The sequence below is a fragment of the Psittacula echo genome (genome assembly GCF_963264785.1).
Source record: "Psittacula echo genome assembly, chromosome: 2".
NCBI lineage: Eukaryota > Metazoa > Chordata > Aves > Psittaciformes > Psittacidae > Psittacula > Psittacula echo.
Genome location: NC_137737.1, coordinates 160,120,502 through 160,140,787, shown reverse-complemented (window position 1 = coordinate 160,140,787; position 20,286 = coordinate 160,120,502).

Here is a 20,286-nt window from a genome sequence, read left to right as displayed (position 1 = left end):
CCTTGCTATCATCATCCCCAATGCCCAAGCATTCCCTTATCCCCCACCCTGGCCCCACAGCTCCTAATCCCTCCCTGCCAAGCTCCCCAGATATCATCAGTTTAATGCCTAATTGCCCAGCAGGTAAAATCCAAAGGCTCCTTGGCAGTTTTTCCCCTCCTTTTCCTCCCTTTCCATGGATGAGAGCAGGGAAAAGGAGGGGGGAGACACACGTAAAGCATCCTCCCTCCCAACACCAGGTTATTTATTCATGTAAGAGGCTCCCTGGGAGTGCGAGCTGTAATTTGCACAAGCAAAAATAAACTAATTGTTAGTTTCCATTTACATAAAGGGAAGGGAAGAGACAAGGGGGAGGTGGCTGGGAAGGCGAAGGGGAGCCTCAAGCTGCCAAAGTCTCATGGGCGTCATGCGATGTAGGACCAGTTCTTCCCCTGCTCCCATAAGGTTAAGGGATACCCTCTTCCCAGGGTCTTATCCTACCTGTATGGGGACGATGCTGGATTGGAGATGGAGGGGCTGGACCATCGTCTTCCTCGCCATGGGGACAGGGCTGTTTGTGAGGTGTGAAGCTCATCTTGACGAAGGCACAATGAGGGAGAGGACAACTGCTGTCACCAGCTGGCTAAAAGGGAAGTCCTGTCGATGTCAGGATGCTCTGGGGGGGATGAGGTAGGTTGATTTGGGGTTTTCACTTTGGCCATGGCGTGTATGGGTCAAAAAGAAGGACCTGGTCAATGATAACAACAGAAAAAGCAGGAACTCGAGTTGAGGGGACAGCCCACATGCTCACAATAGCTCCCACTTCTTGGTGCGGGTAAGAGAAGACAACACAATAGCAACCATAAAAGACAAAGCAGGAGCTCGAGCTGAGGGGACATCCCACGTGTTCACCATCCCTCCCACTTCTTAGTGCAGGTCCTTTGCTTTCTGAGGCATCTTTTGGGGCTGTTTTCATGCCCGAACACCTTTCACCCTAGGAGTTTATTGCTCCCACTTCTCTACCAGCCTCTCCTTTGAACACAGGTAGTCTCTAACCCTTGCTCTTACTGCTCAAGTGATGGGGTGGCTGGAGGGGCATCTTGAAGGTCTTCCTATAGGAAGTACCTTAATACATCCTTTGTAGGCAGGAGGTGCGATGCAGGAGGTGCGATGCAGGATATGGGATGCAGGAGGTGGGACATAGGATGTGCAGATTCTGGACGTTGTATGTAAGATAGAGGATATGGTTGTGGGATGCAGGAGGTGGATGCAGGATGCAAGTATACAGCACAGTGAATGTGGGATGCAGGTAGTGAGATGCTTTTGAGACCTTCAATCATCTTCTCAAGTGAGAGCTGTGCAAGAGCACTGAGTGGGGACGTGTCTGCTGATCTGGTCTGTGTGACACTAAATATCTCCTCTTTCATCAGCTTGGGGCATCTTGAGGACTCTTCAGACAAGGGAGGGAGAAGAAGAAGAGGAAGAGTGCATCCATGTTCACACGCACTGGAAGGAGTGGAGATTGGTGATACTGGTACTCACTATCTCCATCACCATCCCCACCACATGACACAGGAGGCCCCTGCCATGCCCCCGCATCCTTTTGTCATAACACTTTGAATGAGACCTGGCAAGTGTTTCACTCAGATTTACACTGACGGGTCCTGTCCTTTAATTAAATATCAATGGATTGTTGGAAGAACACGTCCTTGGATTTCTCAAATCCAATTGCCATGTCATTAACTCCCAGCCATACAACCCATGGATAATGACTGTGTTATTAATACCTTCAAGTGATGAGGAAGTTTTAGGCAATTAATATTTGTGGGCTAGTTTGTATCAAGTGAATTCCATCAGGGTTATGGTACTAATGTGGACATCTAATAAGCTGCATAATGAATGTCTTCCTCATTAGCATCTTTTCAGATGGCAGTGAAACGTCAGGCACAGCCCTTGTGACCAGGCTGTGTTTAATTAAACATGTTAGCACAGAGGGACTCATGTCCATTACATGTGAATAGAGCCAGGTCAGAGCAGGGCATGGCTTTTGCCCTGCCTGGTCTGTGGATGCAGAATGGGTGTAGGGGTGGTTTGGGAAAGGGATTTAGGACTGCTCAGAAGCTAAGATGCACGAAGAGGCATATTTTGCCTTACAACAGGGTCAGGATACTGCCCTGATCACTGTTGGTCCATCATTCCTCGATTCAGAGCAGGGTTTAGGTTTAAGGCTTGGGCTTCCACAAAGGTGGCCAGAGGCACAGGCTCCCTCATGTGGACAGGGGCAAAGGACTGGCCAGCACAGAATCACAGAATCAGACAGTCATGGAATGTTTTGGGTTGGAAAGGAGCTTAAGATCACCCAGCTCCAACCCCTGCCACGGGCAGGGACCCCTTCCACTAGAGCAGGGTGCTCCAAGCCCCTGTGTCCAACCTGGCCTTGAACACTGCCAGGGATGGGGCAGCCACAGCTTCTCTGGGCACCCTGGGCCAGCGCCTCAGCACCCTCACAGTAAAGAATTTCTTCCTTATCTCCAACCTGAACTTCCCCTGTTTCAGTCTGAACCCATCACCCCTTGTCCTGTCACTGCAGTCCCTGATGAAGAGTCCCTCTCCAGCATCCTTGTAGCCCCCTTCAGACACTGGAAGCTGCATCTGTGACCACATTTCCCCAATATCAGCTGCAACTCCAAAAATGATTAAAATGAAAACTCAGGCAAATCTTAGGCTCAGTTTAAGCCAAAAGGTGGGGCTTTGCTTGGGTTTCTTCCTGTGCTGGCGGAAGGTTTGCTGGTACGTCCCAGCCCTGCATCGTCTTATCCCACATTGCTTCCCTGAGGCTTTCATGCTGCCACATCCCTTGAGGATGATGAGGAAGGAGGAAATCAGTAGGACAGTGTGGCTGTGTCCCCATATGAAAGGGATTGGTGGGACATCTCCATCTCCTGGCATGGGTGCAGCTGAGATACCCACCGGACTACGATGTGCACCAGCCGTGTAACTGGTCTTGGCCATAAGATCTTCACCGGGAGATGGCCATGACCTGGCTGAGCCTGGTTCCCTCTGCCCACAGCCTTCCCTTCCCTGATGCTCATGAATTAAAGATTGACCCTATCTACCTGGCCTGTTTGTCTTAGTGAAATATTCATCACTTGCTGATTAAGTTTTAAGGAAGGGACGTGTTGCCCAGGTGGGTTTCCGTGCTCCAGCTGCCCAGAGGCAGCAGGCTCAGAGTGGGAAGTGATGGGGTTGGGGTTTGCCCCCTCTGATTGCTCTGGGGAGAGTTCAGCTCATTCCCTGCTCCTGGCTGGGGTCCCTGCAATAAATCCACATGGGATAGTGAAACGGGGAGGACCAGGATGGACTCAGCTCCCTTTTGGGGAGGTGACTTGAGGCACATGAAACCTGGCACCTCCAGAGCACACAGAGTTGGATTCAGGAGAGGAGATACAAGCCTTGCCACTGTGACCACAGAGGAGAAAAAGGCTCGGGTGACCTGAATGAGGTCCTCCATCCCTTGTGAGTGTGGTGGCTGTGGAGGTACTGTTTCCCCTCAACAGCTAGGCCTTCCTGGGACAGCATTGCCATTGGGAATCAACAAGAGCTAAAATGGTTTTCGGTTGTGGTTATCCATAGTCCCTAAAATAAAGGGTTTACTGTTCATTTCTTCCCTCCCCTCATCCTGTCTCATTGCAAGGGCAGACAGGAGATGCTCAGGAGCTCAGTTTTAATTGAAATTAGGAAGGAGTTCAGCTGATGCTCTTCCCATAAGGATTCTTGCTGGGGTGACTTTTCATGTGCGACCGGATGGGGAAGCAGAGGATGGAAGGAGGCTCCACCACCCACAGTGCTGGGACCATGCCCACATTGCTATCACAGGTAAGGTTGCCCCATGCAGCATCCCTGGCCAGAGGTTCCTGCTCCATGAATATTTCAGGAGCCAGCATGGGGGTCCTGGGGATCTCCTGGGTTGGGGCATTAGTGCAGGCTGAGGAAGCACCAGGCAGACAGCAGAGAAGGAGTGAAGGGAACTGTGATGGAAACCAAGCAAAAGGCTGCCAAAGGCACAAGGTCAGGTATGAAATATTGATGGAAGGGAGGTGTGGAGGTGCTGGTGAGGCTGCAGCACCCCAGGTCTGGCTTCCTTCTCCCCATCACAAATGCACAGCCAGCAAAGTTTTGAGCAGTGGTTAAAGATGTATGAGCCTCGTTTGTAACAAGTGGACCCATCTGGCACCATGTCTCTGATGCTTCTCTTCTGAGCTCTCTGATAGTGGGTGATGGGACTGGGAGGGGATACGTGGTAGCCCCAGTGTAAGTGACACGGTGTGGGCTGGGACCTTTGGGACCACTAATGTGGTTCTGGTGGTGGTGGGGTGGTTGAATGGGAGGGAAGGGCAATGGGATGGAAGTGGGAGAGGTGAGCAATGGGATGGAGGTATTTAAGTGGGAAAGATGGGCAGTGCAATGGAGGTCATTTACCAGGAGACATGGGCACTGTGATAGAGGTGGTTGGATGGAAAGGATGGGCGATGGGATGGAGGTGGTGGGCCAGGAAGGATGGGCAACAGGCTGAAGGTGGTCGAGGTGGGAGAAATGGAGCAATGGGATGGAGGTAGTTGGGTGGGAAGGATGGGCAATGGAATAGAGGTTGTTTACCAGGGCTGATGAGCGATGGGCTGGAGGTGCTTGGATGGGGGGGATAGAGGTGGTTAAGTGGGGGAGATAGGCAATGGGCTGAGGTTGATTATGATAGAAGGGATGGATGTGGTTTTGTTGGTGGGAGAGGCAATGGAACTGAGGTGTTTTAGTTGGTGGGAAGAACAATAGGAGGCAAGTGGACTGTGGAAGGAATGGGCAACGGGATGGAGGTGGTTGGATGGGAAGGATGGAGCTTCAGGCAAAGGCCTGTCCCAGATGGAGACTTCGTTTCCCTTTTTGGGGCAGTCACATGTCCTGTTAGGCCCCGTTATTCCCTGTCTGTATGAGCAGCTCAGAGGCAGAACTGCTGCCCTCAGGGTCTGCACCTTCCCAAATCCATCACCATGTCCAGCAGAGACAGCCCCATGTCCAAGGACCATCTCCTTCCTTCCTTGCAGCCACATCTCCCCCTGACCACCCCCAAGATGAAATTCCCAAGCTGGTGTTGAATCGTCTCTTCCTAGAAACAACACCCCATCAAGAGCTGTATTTCCTTACACAAATGATTTCCTTTTGCCTCCGTGCAAGCTCATTAGCATTCCTAAACGTTGCCACACGGATCGATGCGGTGCTGGACCAATGCACGGCAGTCGATTCCTGTTTGCCAGGAAACTTTACTTCCCTGTCTAATCAGGCAGGGCCCAGCTGAAGGCAACATCTTTCTCCCTGCTTTTTGCTCTGGTATTGGTCACCCGCTGATTAATTTCCGATGGGTTAGCTCATCAGAGAAGGAGGCCCTCCAGTTTAATTAGAAACAGGTAATATGAGTGTGTATTATCATGCAGCCGTCCAGAGGTGGGTTATTATATCTTCATCAGGGACTGGAGTGATAGGACAAGGGATAATGAGTTCAGACTGAAACAGGGGAGATTTAGGCTGGCTATAAGGAAGAAATTCTTTATAGTGAGGGTGCTGAGGCACTGCCACTGGTTACCTAAAGGAAGCTGTGGCTGCCCCATCCCTGGCAGCGTTCAAGGCCAGGTTGGACGGGGCTTGGAGCAACCTGCTCTAGTGGAAGGTGTCCCTGCCTGTGGCAGGGGTTGGAACTGAATGAGCTCAAGGTCCTTTCCAACCCAAACCATTCTATGGTTCTATAATGGAAGCATTCTGGGAGTTTCAGCTTCCCTTATAATAAAATCAAAAGAAATCGTGGAATAAAACGTTTCTGGTCCTTGTGCTTGTGAGGACAATGTCCAGCATGGGAGCTGATGCAAGCAGCTTCATTGCCACCTGCCTGAGCCCCAGCCCTCTCCACAGGCAGGCACTCCTCAGGATGCTGTTTCTGATGTGATATTGGAAAACAGAACAGCTCTTTTCTATTGTGCCTTATAGGATAGGAGAGCAACATCCACGCTGAGCATCCCAGTGCCTGCGGTATGGTCCCCCCTGGGAGCTATGTGCCACGTGGGTCTGTGCACACAGGCTCGCTCCCGTTGGCTTCACTGGCTCCAGGTCTCCTTGCGAGGAGCTGCCGAGTCAGCAGCCTGCACATCTGCAGCGCGGGATGCACCAGAGGACCAGATTAATCAGTGTTCTCATGCTGGGCTTCGGCAGCCTCCCTGTGCTCACAGCTGTGCCTGCGCCATGGGAAATGAGCTCCTGGGGCTCCACCGCTGGCCCCGGGGGGCTGCACCCTGTCTCATCACTTCTGGGGCTGTGGGGACAGATGTGTCCCCCTTCATGCAGGGAGATGCTGTTAATGTCCCAGTGATGGGGGTGATGCCTTGGTACCACTCTGCAGGCATAAAGCAGCTTAGTCCCTATCCCTTCTGAGATGAGGGTGCGCCTTGGAGCATCTTTGGACATTATCTCCATCAAGGACAGCATCCTGCACAGCACTTGGTGCTGGACCAAGCAGCATTGTCAGGGTCCCAAAACCTCCCTATGATGCTTGGACAAGGGGAAATAAGGTGATATGGCTCATGGGAGACTTATTGGGGTGGGGGTACCCATGCTGCTGGCTGCACCCACCTCCAAGTCTGGGGGTCCCAAGTGGCATGTGCCACTTGGCTGTGCTCTCACACCATCAGACAGTCAGCATCCGGAGGCTGGATGAGGCCATGTGGATAATTAGGATAGCGCCCTATACTAGGGCGATACTTCCCCACCAAGGCACTGCTGAGCTCTATACGGGCACGACTTTAGCCTTGGTGGGAATGGTGGAGGAGTGGAGGAGAATATTCTCCCATTAAGAACCTCTAACCCCATTCTTGGAGAAACACTTTTCTAGTGCCTCAGTTTCCCTGACTGCAAATGGGTGCGTGTGCTATACCTGGCCGATCTAGCTGAGGGTTATATTGTGTCATCCAAGGGACTTTTGAAGCAGGGAACTGCTGTGTGCGCACGCTTTCAACCCTGTCTTCCATCACCTGGATTTCCAACCTCCTTTCCCATCCCTTCGTCACAGTGGATGTGGTTCAGGGGAGGCAGATGGGGAGAGATGGGGAAAGCGGGATGCAGGAGCTGTGGACCTGCCCCACAAGAGGGATGGGGACACTGTAGTGGCATTAGTGAGGGCAGGATGGGTTTGCTGAACCCTTGCTGGCCCTTTGCATTTTGTTTCTGTGCTGTGTTCCCCTTCCTTCCCCATGGGCATTGGCTCTCCATGGGGGTTAGAAGCAGGGGGGGTGGAAGGGGGGGAGCTCAGTGCGGGCTGCTGTTGCTGTCGCTTTGTGTTGTGGTGTAATCAGCACTCACTTATTCTCTTTGATTTTTTTCTGGTCCTTTTTGTTGTTGCTATTTTTCATGTTTCCATCGTGTCGGCACTTTTCTCCCCTCATCCCTCCCCGGCTCCCCCTTTCCCTCTGATACTCCAGAAACCTGAGACTGGGAATCAGTGGGGTTGCAAAGGGGTTGTTTAGTGGGTCAATGGTCTCCTGCTGTGCCATCTTCCGGCCACCTCTTCCAAGCTATTAACCCTATCCAAGCTGCAAGTACAATACTCCACACACCTCACTTACCCCCAAGGAGATTCCCACCCAGAATCCACTGAAATCCCCCATCAGAAGGGCCAAAAGAGATTGGTTTTGGGGATTTTGGACTGAAGAAGATGGCTTTGTGGCCTCTGAGGGGTCAGATGCTGGATGTTCTGATGGGAGGTGGCCAGGGGATTTACTATCTTTTCGGGGATTTGGGGTACCGTGGCTGAGGTAGGAACAGGGGTGGGATAGGACATTGAAGGATGCTACATAGGTCTGCAGGCAGCATGGCTCTATGGGCAAAGCCAGAGCAACAGAGCAACAAGGTATTCTTGGGGTTGGGTAGGGTCTTAAGCACTGGGGTGCTCCGGGATACTGGGGATATTGGGGCTTTCATGGCAACAGGGTGGGATTCTCCTATGGAGGCACGGTGCTGTGAGCAGCAGATCCTCCTTGGATGCTGGGGCCAGACTGATGGGCACCAAGACACTGGGGGATGCTGGGGCAGGGTTTGGGGCAGGGTTTGGGGCAGGGATAGGGGTGGAGGTGTGAGCAGTTGTGCACCATGGGCAGGGAGGTGGCTGGGGATAGCAGGATTAGACCTGTAGGTTTATGGCTATAGAGAGAGAGCGGGTGGGATTTGGGGCACCACTGGGATAAAGGACGGGATGGTAACTGTGCTGCTGTTACCAGATATTGAGATTGAAGGGCTAAGGAAGAGATCTATGTTATTTTCCACATGGAACAGGGGACTAGAGACTATTAGGAGGGGAAAGCAATGGAAAGAAGATGCTGAGTCTTGTTTCCTCAGTTGTGAGTCACCAAAAAGGACCATATTTGACCTTTTCAGCGCAGGGCAGAGGCTGAAGCACTCCAACTGTACCCTGCCCGAGGTCTCTTGTGGAGAACAAGGTGTTTATTTCCTGACTCCTCTCAGCTGAGCATGCGATCTCAGTTTCTGCATGGCAGTTTGGGTTTGCTCACTGGGGTTACTGGCTTTACGCTCTTGTTCCTGCTTTTCCCCCAGAGACCATCTCATAGGGAAAGTCTGGACACCTCCACCATGTCCCTCGGTCCTTTGTGGGATGCAGGAGCCCATGCATCACGCTGAGGGCTGTTCCCACTGCTCAGAGCAGGTTCCCACACTGCAGTTGCCTGTGGGAAGGACTCATAGTCAAGAAGTCCACGGAGAGCCGTTTCCCATGGGAAGGACCACACAATGGAGCAGGGCAAGAGTGTGAGGAAGGAGCATCAGAGGCAACGTGTGATGAACTGACCATAACCCCCATTCCCCATCCTCCTGTGCCGCTGGTGGGGAGGAGATAGAGAATTTAGGACTAAAATTAAGCCTGGAAGAAGGGAGGAATGAGGGGAAGTTGTTTTTAAGATTTGGTTTTATTTCTCATCATCCTATTCTGATTTAATTGATAATAAATTAAACTGATTTCCCCAAGTCAAGTGTGTTTTGCCCATGATGGTCATTGCTGAGTGATCTCTCCCTGTCCTGATCCCGACCCACAAGCCTTTTGTTGTATTTTCTCTCTCTACTTGTCACCCGAGGCTACCAGGAGCACTCAATCCCAACCCTTTTGATCTCCCCAAAATTCATCGGAGGATGCAGAAAACTGGATCAGCTCCTAAGTGCTGCAGCAAGAAAGTTGCAGTTGAAACAGATTTATTTCTCCCTTCTGATGGTGAGTGGGGTGTTTGAGTTAAATAAGTGTTGACTAAAACCAACACGGAGCTGTTAGTTGTGTGAACACAAATCACTGGCCCTCATTCTGTTCCCCTTGACGTTGTCTTTCCCTTTTACATGGTCCCTGGTTAACCACTGGTGCTTCTAGGAAGTTAAAAACATCCCAAAAGTGCAGAACAAGGCAGAATTACTGATGTGAGAAGCAAACTGGGGTAAAACAATGAATCCCAAGGCCTCTTCAGCCACCACGGCTTAGAGATCCAGTTTTCACGCTTCTCTAACCTGGGTTGTGAAGCAGAGGGGCATGGACAGTTCTCATGACTGAATATTTCATGGAATCATGGTTTGGGTTGGAAAGGACCTTAAGATCATCCAGTTTCAACCCTCTCCCATGGGCAGTGACACCTCACACTAGAGCGGGCTGCTTCAAGCCCCTGTGTCCAACCTGGCCTTGAACACTGCCAAGGATGGGGCATTTACTGCTTCTTTGGACACCCTGTGCCAGTGCCTCAGCACCCTCACAGTAAAGAACTTCTTCCTTATCTCCAACCTGAACTTCCCCTGTTTCAGTTTGAACCCATTTGCTGATGGTTTTAAAAGCAGCCACTGTTTACACAGAAGACCCTTCTGCACCCCTCATGGTGACACTTGCGTCATGTGGCTAAAGAGCCCCTGGTCACCAGGGTTGTCACTCAGGCATCTTCTAATGATGCTAAATTCACTTTGAAATAAATAAATGAATAAAGAATTACCTACAAAGAAGAAATATTTAAGCAACCAAAACAAAACTTGGCCAGGATTCATAAAGCAAAGAGCTGAGCAAATTGGGGCAATTGTCAAGGGAGGTCAAATCTGTTGCCTGTCAAGTTTCCTCTAGAAAGGACTTGATGTAAAGCATCTCACTGTACCATGTGCAGTATCCAGGGGCAGCTCTGGCTTCCTAATGCACATCGCTTCCGAGGGCTGAGTTTTGCATACGCAGCCGAGGCCGATTTCACATCACACTGAGCATTGAGCACCGACTTCAGGCTGCTCCTCTCCTGCTGTCCTTAGAATCATAGAACGGTTTGGGTTGGAAAGGACCTTAAAGCTCATCCAGTTTCAACCCCCTGCCATGGGCAAGGATGCCTCACACTAGAGCAGGTTGCTCCAAGCCCCATCCAACCTGGCCTTGAGCACTGCCAGGGATGGAGCATTTACCACTTCTTTGGGCAACCTGTGCCAATGCCTCACCACCTGTGTGCCCAAAGATATGATGGGCAAAGACCCAGGGCTGAGGCTGCTTCTCCATCCTGATTATTTCATAAGGCAAAACGAAGTACCAGGCATCTGAAATGCTCAAGTACAGTGACTAAGGAGCTGTGAAGCATCAACCCTGATGAGAGCTCTGACTTGATTAATTCTTTATTATTGTCTTTCAGGCCAGCAGTGGCTTTACAGTGACAGCCAAGAAGGACCTGAGGTCATTTGAGTGTTAAGGAGGCTGACGCGTTGGACAAGTCCCTGGAGCTCTTGTGCTGCTCACGTGGAGGAAGCATCTTTGGTTGGGGCATCATTTGTTTTCTCCTCCTGTCTCTGCCTCTCGGCTGAGGTTACCAACAGGGGATGGTGTTCCTGACCTGCCCCAGCACATCATGAGGGCATGCTGGTGAGTGTGGGGTTTCATGCTCCAGCTAAATTGTGATCATGATGTCTCAAAGCAGCCATCTCGCATCCCTTCTACCCCAGCTACATGGTCCTGCCCTGTCTCTTGTATTCCTCAAAGTGGAATACATTACTTCTCTTGTAAGATGGTTTTCTGCTGGTTTAGTTCCTTTGGTGGGGCTGGATGAGCTCTGGTACCAGGCCACATTGGTGGATTTGGGTAGAGGGGCTGCCTCTTTGAGTGGCAGCCAGAGTTGACATTGCTCCTCTCCATTGCAAAGCTTCAGGAACTGGGATACTCTTGGCTCCTTCTCTGCCATCAGTTTCCATGAGCTGGATCATTTTGAGGGCATTGAAACACCTTCCCAGGACGTCTCCAGCTGGATGGATCATGTACCCAGGTGGAAAAGTCAACCAAAGAAGTTCTGCTCATGCCCTGGAGCCATGCTACTGCCTTGTGTCTGCCTCAGTCCTTGGGATTTTGGGCAAATTGCACTAAAAATCTAACTTCTGAACTTTCTGAAGGATAAAAGGGGTCTTCCCAGCCCCATTCCCAGAGTCCATGAGTCTGATTTAGGAAGTGCCCAAAGTTGTTGGTAAGGCACAAACATGTGGCAGCCCTGAGAGCAGCAAAGCATGGCAGGATCAATGGTGCTCCTTCCAAACTGGTATCCTGGGTACACAGGAGAGCGCCAGAAGGATGCTTCAGACATGGAGCTGCCTTACCTCCTGCATCTCTAGACATGCAGCAGGCTCATGGGATGCTTGTTACAACACTCCAGCCTCTGAAGGTTGAATGCCAACCAGAGTGGGCTTCTCTGAAGCTTATCTTTGCAGCAGTGGGCCTGAAACTTATCCGGGGATGCTCTTGGTATAGCAAACACCAGAGTTCAGCTCATTGCTTTAGGGGAATGTGAATTAGACTGAGGGATAAAGTCCCTTACAAAATGTAGGTAAGGAAAATCTGTTGCTGTGGATCCAAGGGATACCATCGAGGGTGACCGCTAGGTACATGGGAAGGGGTTTTTTACTCCTTGATGGTCATTGTCCAAGACCTCCAGTTCTTCCCAGGGGGGCCATACTGCTTCAAAGGGGTAAATCAAGTCCTCTGTGTTTTTCTGGTTGAAACATCCTCTGTTGTTTTTCCCTCTGGGTCATTTTAACCGTGATTTGTTCCCTGGTAAGGTTCACCACAGGCACTCATAGAGGGCTGGAGGGCATATGGTGTAACCGTGTTAGGGAGATGGATTATTTTTCCCAACAGGGATAGAAAGAAAGCAGCAGGTTTGGGTTAAAGAGCTGTCTGGACTTGAAAAGCCCATGCCTTGCCTTGCCTTGATGGTCTTTGCAGAGCTTCCAGCCACTTGGAGGGCTGGTGTATCAGAGAGCTTGTCTTGTTCTCAGCTGCCTCATCTGATCTATAAGACATCACCTCTTCTTTGAAACCTTGCAGGTTGGGTATCCTCAGGCTACAGCCCCTGCAATATCATCACTAAAAAGGAGCCCCTTGTAATGCAGTATTGGTCCATTTAGCCCAGGATCCCACTTCCAGCACTGGCCACAGATGGAGCAAGGTGAGGAGAAAGCAGTCCTGAGCTGAGCTGAGCTCCCTTTGCAGCCAGTTAACCATGATATCACCAACTGCAGGCTAAAACACAAGGATCCAGAACTGGAATAGCTGCTTCTCCATCATTCAGGGCTATGTAGGGCTAAAAGGGAATGAGGGCTAAGGCTGGGAAGGTGAGTGAGTCAAAACTGTGGGGAAAATCCATAAGCATCAGCTCCCTTATAACCAGAGATGGTTTCTCAACCCAGCAGAGCAAAGGGGGGGTACAGGATCTTGCTTGTCCCCACAAAGGGCTCCAAGAATGAGGATGGCTTTGAATCAGGCTCTACCCTCAGGAACAGCACAGGCTTGGGGATCTTTTAGTGCATCAGTTGCTGGTGACAGCAAGCAGAACAAAAGGAAGTTGCAGGAAGCTCCATGGGACATTCAGAAACGAGTTGAGCTTGGAGGAATTTCTCAGCCTTTGCTCTAAGGCTGGATTTTGCCTTCTCCATCACTCAGGAGGAAGGAGCCCCGAGTGCTGCTGGCTTGGGATGGGACGTGGAGCCAGAGCCTGGTCTCTGAATGCAAGCTCAGCTTTGAGGGGGAGAATCTAAGAGCTGATTCTAATGCTAAAGACCCATTAGATCACCTGCTCCATCCCCAGGAGGGCCAGCAGGATTGTCACCTCGAGGTGGCTGGGATGGAAATGCCTGCTGTTGAGGGGTTTTCACTGTGATCCTTTGGGAATAGCAGCAGAGCCCAGCACATCCTCCCTGCCAGTGTATGAAGCTGTGAAATCTCTACCTTTTGCTTCTAGTTAGTGCAGCCGAAGCATCTCCCTTTTCCCTGTGGACCTCTGCCCTCCAGGTACAGGACACCCTTCTTCCATCTGCCTTCCCATCTGTCTGTCTGCTGAGCAGCATCAGTGCCTACCTGCAAGGCACATTGGTGGCCCTTTGGGTCCTACCAGCCTCCAGGGTATGACAAAAGGCAGCAACAACAGTTGAGTGATGGGTAGGATGCAAACAAAGAGAAACCCTGTCCGAGGAAGATTGTCCTCACTTAGAATTCCCCTGCTGAAATGCAGCAGTCAATTCCATCTCCATGTCTTTCAGCCTCCATCCTCCTGAGGCTGGCACCACCATTCCCAAGCTGTGTGTGAGCTTGCCTGTCCCTTTCCCTGTGGGACACAGGGATGTTTATACATTAACAGACCTGATTGCTCCCTACAAGTGCCTGAGAGGAGGATGGAGCCAGGAGGGGCTGGGCTCTGCTCCCAAGGAACAAGGGATGGGACAAGAGGAACCGGCCTCAAGCTGCACCAGGGCAGGTTTAGATGGAGCTGAGGAACAATTCCTGCCCCAGAGGGTGCTCAGGCATTGGAACAGGCTGCCCAGGGCAGGGCTGCAGGCACCGTCCCTGCAAGGGTTCACACCCCGTGGAGACGAGGCCTCAGTGCCATGGGGTAGTGTTGGCCTTGGCAGTGCTGGAGTAAGGGTTGGACTTGATGAGCTTAAAGCTCTTTTCCAGCCTGGTTAATTCTAAGATTCTATGGGCTCTCCACACAATGAATGGTTTTGCACCATACTGGAGATAACCCAGTAGCCAGCCTATGTCTGGCTCTACCCAATCTGGGAAGGAATCTATTGCTAGTCAGATCCAGAGCCCATCAGAGCTGCCAGAGCTCTCTCCACCAACAGAAAGCTTTTCCCATCATACCTCCTTCCATTAGCCTCCCCTGAGCAAATGACCAACGTTCACATGAATATTGCTTTGCTTAGACAGAGAAACCATCCCCCCTGGTCCAGCAGCTCTTATGCTGAACATAACCAGATCAAGCAGTGAGAGAGTCACTGTTGGAGCACCGAGGCATTAAAAAACCCCGCACTCCAGAAATAACCAAGGTGTATTTAGACTGTGAATGTGTGCAATCCAATTTACATTGTAAAGTGTTCAGAAAGCTGGCTGCTGGTGATGTGGACCTGTCCTTTTCTGTCTGTATGCTGCACAGAGCATGGTAAAAGCCTGGACTCCAGTGGCATGGCCATGTGCTATCACACCAAATGTGACAAGGTCAGCAATAACCAGCCAAAGCACTCATAAAGACCTTTGAACTGTAGCCCTGGAGGTTCTATGGGCCGCTCGTGTCCTGGAGAAGACATCAATCCAACATGGGGCAACCAATACATCAGTCAAACCCATGAGGATTTAGAGATCCCAGGTTAAAATGGAGTAAAATTAGGTTATTTTTGTCAGTGAGTTTGCTTCTGAAGAATCTATAAAGAGGATCTTCTGAGAGCAGGAAGGGCAGAGATGGATCTTGCATGGTGTGGACTTCCTGCAGTGCTCATCACCCGGCTCCATTGGGCCTGGGTGGGTGAGCCAGGTGCCTTTGTAACTGATATGACACCAAGATGGGGTCTCAACACCCCTAATAGCTCCCCCAGACCCTTGTGGTGGCTACTTCATCTTCATGGCCATACTTGAGCCTCTCCTTGCTCTTGCTGCCACCTTCAGCCTTCTAAGCTGCAGGAAACTACATATAAAACCTTCTGTGGTCCTAAAGCCCTAAAGCGATTTTCCACCTTTGGGATCTGCTCCCATCACTTGCTGGCATTGCATTCACCCGTTCACATCACTGTGCATACCTGTTGCATGCAATGGAGGTTAGATGACACCAGGACCAAGCAGCTGCAATCACAGAGGAGTCCCCATGTCTCCAAATCCCTTGATCTCATGATCAAGAAGGTCTTGGGCCATATCTGCCCAAGCTTTGTGCCATTGATGAAGCAGAATGATGGGACAACCTGTGAGAGCAACAACCCATGGTCTTCCCCACAAAAACATCCTTATATCAAGTATAGAATGGTTTGGATTGAAAAGGACCTTAAGATCATCCATTTCCAACCCCCTGCCATGGGCACAGACACCTCACACTAGACCATGTCGCCTTCAACCAACCCACCCTGGTGCTTCCAGCCTGTGGAGAACCCGGTGGCATCCCCTTCTCTTTGCTCCTCACCCTCCCCTCCTCTCCCCATCCTGATGCTCACCGCTGGCAGCCGGGGAGCCTCTTCCAGGTTACATGGGAGCTCTAATTGAAAGCAGGCACCGCTGCACGCAGGCAGCTCACAAACACACCGAGACCCTGGAGCCTCTCTGAAGCCTCTCTCAGGTTGGGGAACCCATCGGCACGTCATGGGGCAGACAGGTAATTACAGCGACAATCGCTCATGTGGGAGGAAAAGGGGGGATGCAGCGACAACAGAGGCAGCGATGCCTCTCCTGAGGATGCCACAGCAGCACCATCAAGCTACAACGAGCACACGGACCACACAAACCCCACTTTGGCCACCTCCAACCCGTTTTCATGGCCACCATCCCCAGTGTAGAAGGGTTTGAAGTCCCCCAGTGCTGTTGGTGCGGTACAAAGAGGCAGGGCTTGATCATTGGTGTTTAAAAGCACAAGCAGGAGTGAGACTCGTGTGAGCATGAAGAGTGATGGGCTAAAACCTCTGAATGCTCATGAAAGATTCAGGGGCATCACTTGTTAAATTTAATTGGGAGAAACCCGGCTCGGTGCCTGACTGCTCCATGTGCTGGCTTTTGCTTAAGAAGTCGAGTGACAAGCTTGTTGTCTGTGTTTTTCCCTTCTCTCTATCCTCTTCCATCTCTCCCTCCTGCCTCCTTTCCCCGGCTCCTGCCACGGGCTGCAGTGGGAATAATGTGGGGAGTGTTATCTCATGCTTCCTGTTGGGGTGAGCACCACTCCCACAGTGGGATGGGGAAGAGAGAGGTGAGCTTTTGGTGATGCTGTCAGCTTGGGATCCAGGAGAGAGCAGTTAAAGCACTGTGCTGAAGGTTCCTCACCTTCCCTCAAGCCAGTGATATTGATCCAAACCCAGGAAGGGATGCAGGTGCTTCAATGAATGTCAGATGCTGGCATAGATTTAGAATAGAATGATAGTATCATAGAATGGTTTGGGTTGGAAAGGACCTTAAGATCATCCAGTTCCAACCCCTGCCATGTGCAGGGACACCTTCCACTGGAGCAGCTTGCTCCAAGCCCCTGTGTCCAACCTGGCCTTGAACACTGCCAGGGATGGGGCAGCCACAGCTTCTCTGGGCACCCTGTGCCAGCACCTCAGCACCCTCACAGGGAAGAACTTCTTCCTTATCTCCAACCTGAACTTCCCCTGTTTCAGTCTGAAGTCATTATTTGTGCTATAATCCCTCTGCCATAGGGCTGGGACCCTTTTACTCCCCACAGGAACACCCAGTGGGAGACAGGGGAGGTTGTAAACCCTCTCTGCTAGGCAGGTCCTCCTCTGGAGCTGAGCTTTCCAGAGGGTGGAGGAAACCCGCAGGCAAACAGGGGTGACAATGAGGTCTGATGGCTTCTTCTCATGGGGGACATTAAAGATGATGGGTGTTCTCAGTGAGGAAGTGCCTGTGCTACTTGACTCTTGTTTAAAAAGAAGAGATGCCAGGAGGGACTCATCGCTCCAAAAGCAGCTATCTGAGCTCATCGTAGCTGCCTCTGCTGCCAAAGAGAAAAACAAGCTCTGCTGGAGGGGCAATTCATCTCACCTGGACTTTGATGTCTGTAGAAAGCCAGGTGAATCACACCTGAAAACGCCTGTTTCTCCCAACGACTGTGAGAGAACCTGGTGTGACTCCCAGAGCTGTGCTTCTGCTCCACAGATATCCTTGGAGAGATGATGTGGATCCTCCCCACTCATATTCAGGTGCGTGATGTCAGATGCTCCCTCCAGCCCCACGCTTGGAACTGGGCTTAGATTTGCACAAGATCTCCACATAGAATCATGGAATGGTTTGGGTTGGAAAGGAGCTTAAGGTCACCCAGTTCCAAACCTTTGCTTTGAGCAGGGATGCCTCACACCAGACTATGTCACCCATGGCTATGTCCAACCTGGCCTTGGACACTGACAGGAATGGAGCATTTACCACCTCTTTGGGCACCCTGTGCCAGCGCCTCACCACCCTTTCAATGAAGAACTTCTTCCTTATGTCTAACCTGAACTTCCCCTGTCTAAGTTCGAACCCATCACCCCTTGTCCTACCACTACAATCCTTGCGCACTTCCAGGCTGAGCTTGCATCCAGCTACAAGGAGGTAGGAGCAGAGAGTTTTGGAAATCATACAGCTCCAAACAGCCCTTTGCTTAAGGTGGGATGCTGCTGGCTGGCTGCTGTCACATCATGTTTAATACCTGAGTGCATCTCAACCATGGCCTCAACTCTGGGGACTAGGGGCAGTGGCAGTGGGCATGGGACATGCTAAACATAATGTGGGAGCAGTTTGCAACCTGCCAGATGACTAGGTTAGCTGGTATGCCAGATAACCTGGTCATGGCTTCTCATGCATGAAAGACAAGGAACATGACCCCTTTTAATGGACTATGTGTTGTCTGAAGAGATCTATGAGCCTAACGGGAACTGTTCGGCTGGACTGGATGATCTGACCTGGTCCTGCATCTGGGTTGGGGCAAACCCCAGCACAACTATAGGCTGGGGAAGAATGGATGGAGCAGCCTGAGGAGAATGACTTGGGGGTGTTGGGTGAGGAGAAGCTCCCCATGACCTGGCTTCAGTGTGAGCTTGAGCCCAGAACCCCCCCATGTGCTGGGCTGCACCCCCAGAGCGTGAGCAGCAGCTCAGGGAGGGGATCCTGCCCCTCTGCTGTGTGAAGGGGAGACCTGAGAGCAGCTCCAGTGCCTAAAGGGGCTGCAGGAAACCTGGAGAGGGGCTTGGGACAAGGGCCTGTAGGGACAGGCCAAGGGGAATGGCTTTAACCTGCCAGAGGGGAGACTGAGATGAGCTCTTAGGCAGAAGCTCTTCCCTGTGAGGGTGCTGAGGCGCTGGCCCAGGGTGCCCAGAGAAGCTGTGGCTGCCCCATCCCTGGCAGTGTTCAAGGCCAGGTTGGACACAGGGGCTTGGAGCACCCTGCTCTAGTGTGAAGTGACCCTGCCTGTGGCAAGGGGCTGGAATTGGATGATCTTAAGTTCCTTTCCAAACCAAACCATTCCGTGATTCCATGATCTTAAAGGTCTGACCCAACCTCAATGATTCCATGATAAAGATCACAGGACTGCTCTTTATCTGGAATGCTTAGTGCGTTTGGGAACAAAGATCTGAAGCCCTTTGTACTGGAGGGTCATAACAAAAAGCTTCATGAATATTCCCTAATCACTCCTTTTTATTCCTGATGAGTATCAGGGTGCCAGCAGTTTGGAAAGGTCAATACCTTGTAATAGTCCAAGGTGTGTTCAAACTGATGCAATGCCCAAAGGCAAGAGCATTGGGCCCCAGAAGTGTTTGTATCTAGGGCTGACTGGTTTAATCTTTGCCTCTCTGCAGCCTTAATGTCAATGCAGCCTGAAGGCAGCACACCAAAAGTCATCCCTTCTTTGGGAACCATCAGCCCCATGGACTCAGATGCCTCTGTGTGACACCTGCACATCCTGTCACCAAGTAGCCTGATGGGGTCACTGATATGAGTCCTTTGGCTCTCCTTGAAGGATTTCTTGTAGGTAGAGCAGATCAATTGCTTCACTGGAGTGCGTTTAGAGAATGAATTATTCTATATTCTTTATTCCATTATTGTAGTTGATAAATCACCTGCAAACAGCCTGTGATTTTTCTCTTTTATGTGTCTCAGTCCATGATTCTATGGTTGAAAGGTGGCTTTTGATGAACATCTGGACATGCTGGAGTGCTCCTGCACAGAGCAGTAGCCCTGAGGTTAGGACACAGAGCTGTGCAGTGTAGAGCGTTGCTAGGTGCCAAACTCTTTTGAGTTTCACTGGGAATGAGATGTGTTGATACCAACACCTTCTACACAAGGTTGGTAGGACACGTCAAGGCAGTCATCACTGCATTAAGTGCAACGTGCTGGTCTCAGACACGTGATGGAGTTACTGCTATTTGCGATTGGCACTTGCTGTTCTTCAACCTTCTGCAACCCCACAACTAGCAGTAACTAAATCTAAAGATTAGCAGTAACTAATCTTCTCATTCATCAGCTGGGCTGTGGTAACCCTCATGTCCTTGGGGATCTCAGCCACCCAAATGCTTTGGTGTGAATGATGCCAGTTAGAATCATAGAAACAACTGGGTTGGAAAAGACATTTAAGGTCATCAAGTCCAACCTTTAGCCAGCAATCCAAAGCCACCACTAAACCATGTCACTGAGGGCCTCATATACATGGTTTGTGAACACTTCCAGGGATGGTGATTCTTAAGCAAACCCACATGTTTGTAAGTGAAAAGTCCACACAGCCCAGCTGATGGCGCATAGCTCACTAAGCTGCTTTAACTCAGTTACTTTCGTCATCTTTTGCCATGAGTTCTCCTTTGAACCTATAACTGTTGGCTGGCCAGGACCACCTCATCTGTAGCAGCATCCTCAGAAGCTGAAGGGCTGCTTCCTTCTTGCTGTGGTCAATTACTCTCTTCATTACCAACTTGCTGTGAATCTCCAGTATGCATTGGCCAAGCTTTGCCTTTGCCTGCTGGATCTTGCAGACATTGCTCTAAGTCATATAACCCCCCCTGATGACAGCACACAGCCAGGTTCCCACAGCTCCACGGTGACTCAGTTGCAGTTTCACACTGATTTGGGTTCTGCCTTTGAGTTTCTCTGTCTGGATCTACACATTTTAAGGAAAATAAAGGGTGAAATTTGAATAATCACGAATTATTACCCCAAAACTCCACAGGGGGGGGAGTTTGTGGCCTACAATTACAAAACTTCCATTGCACTTGCAGTGTACCCGGGAC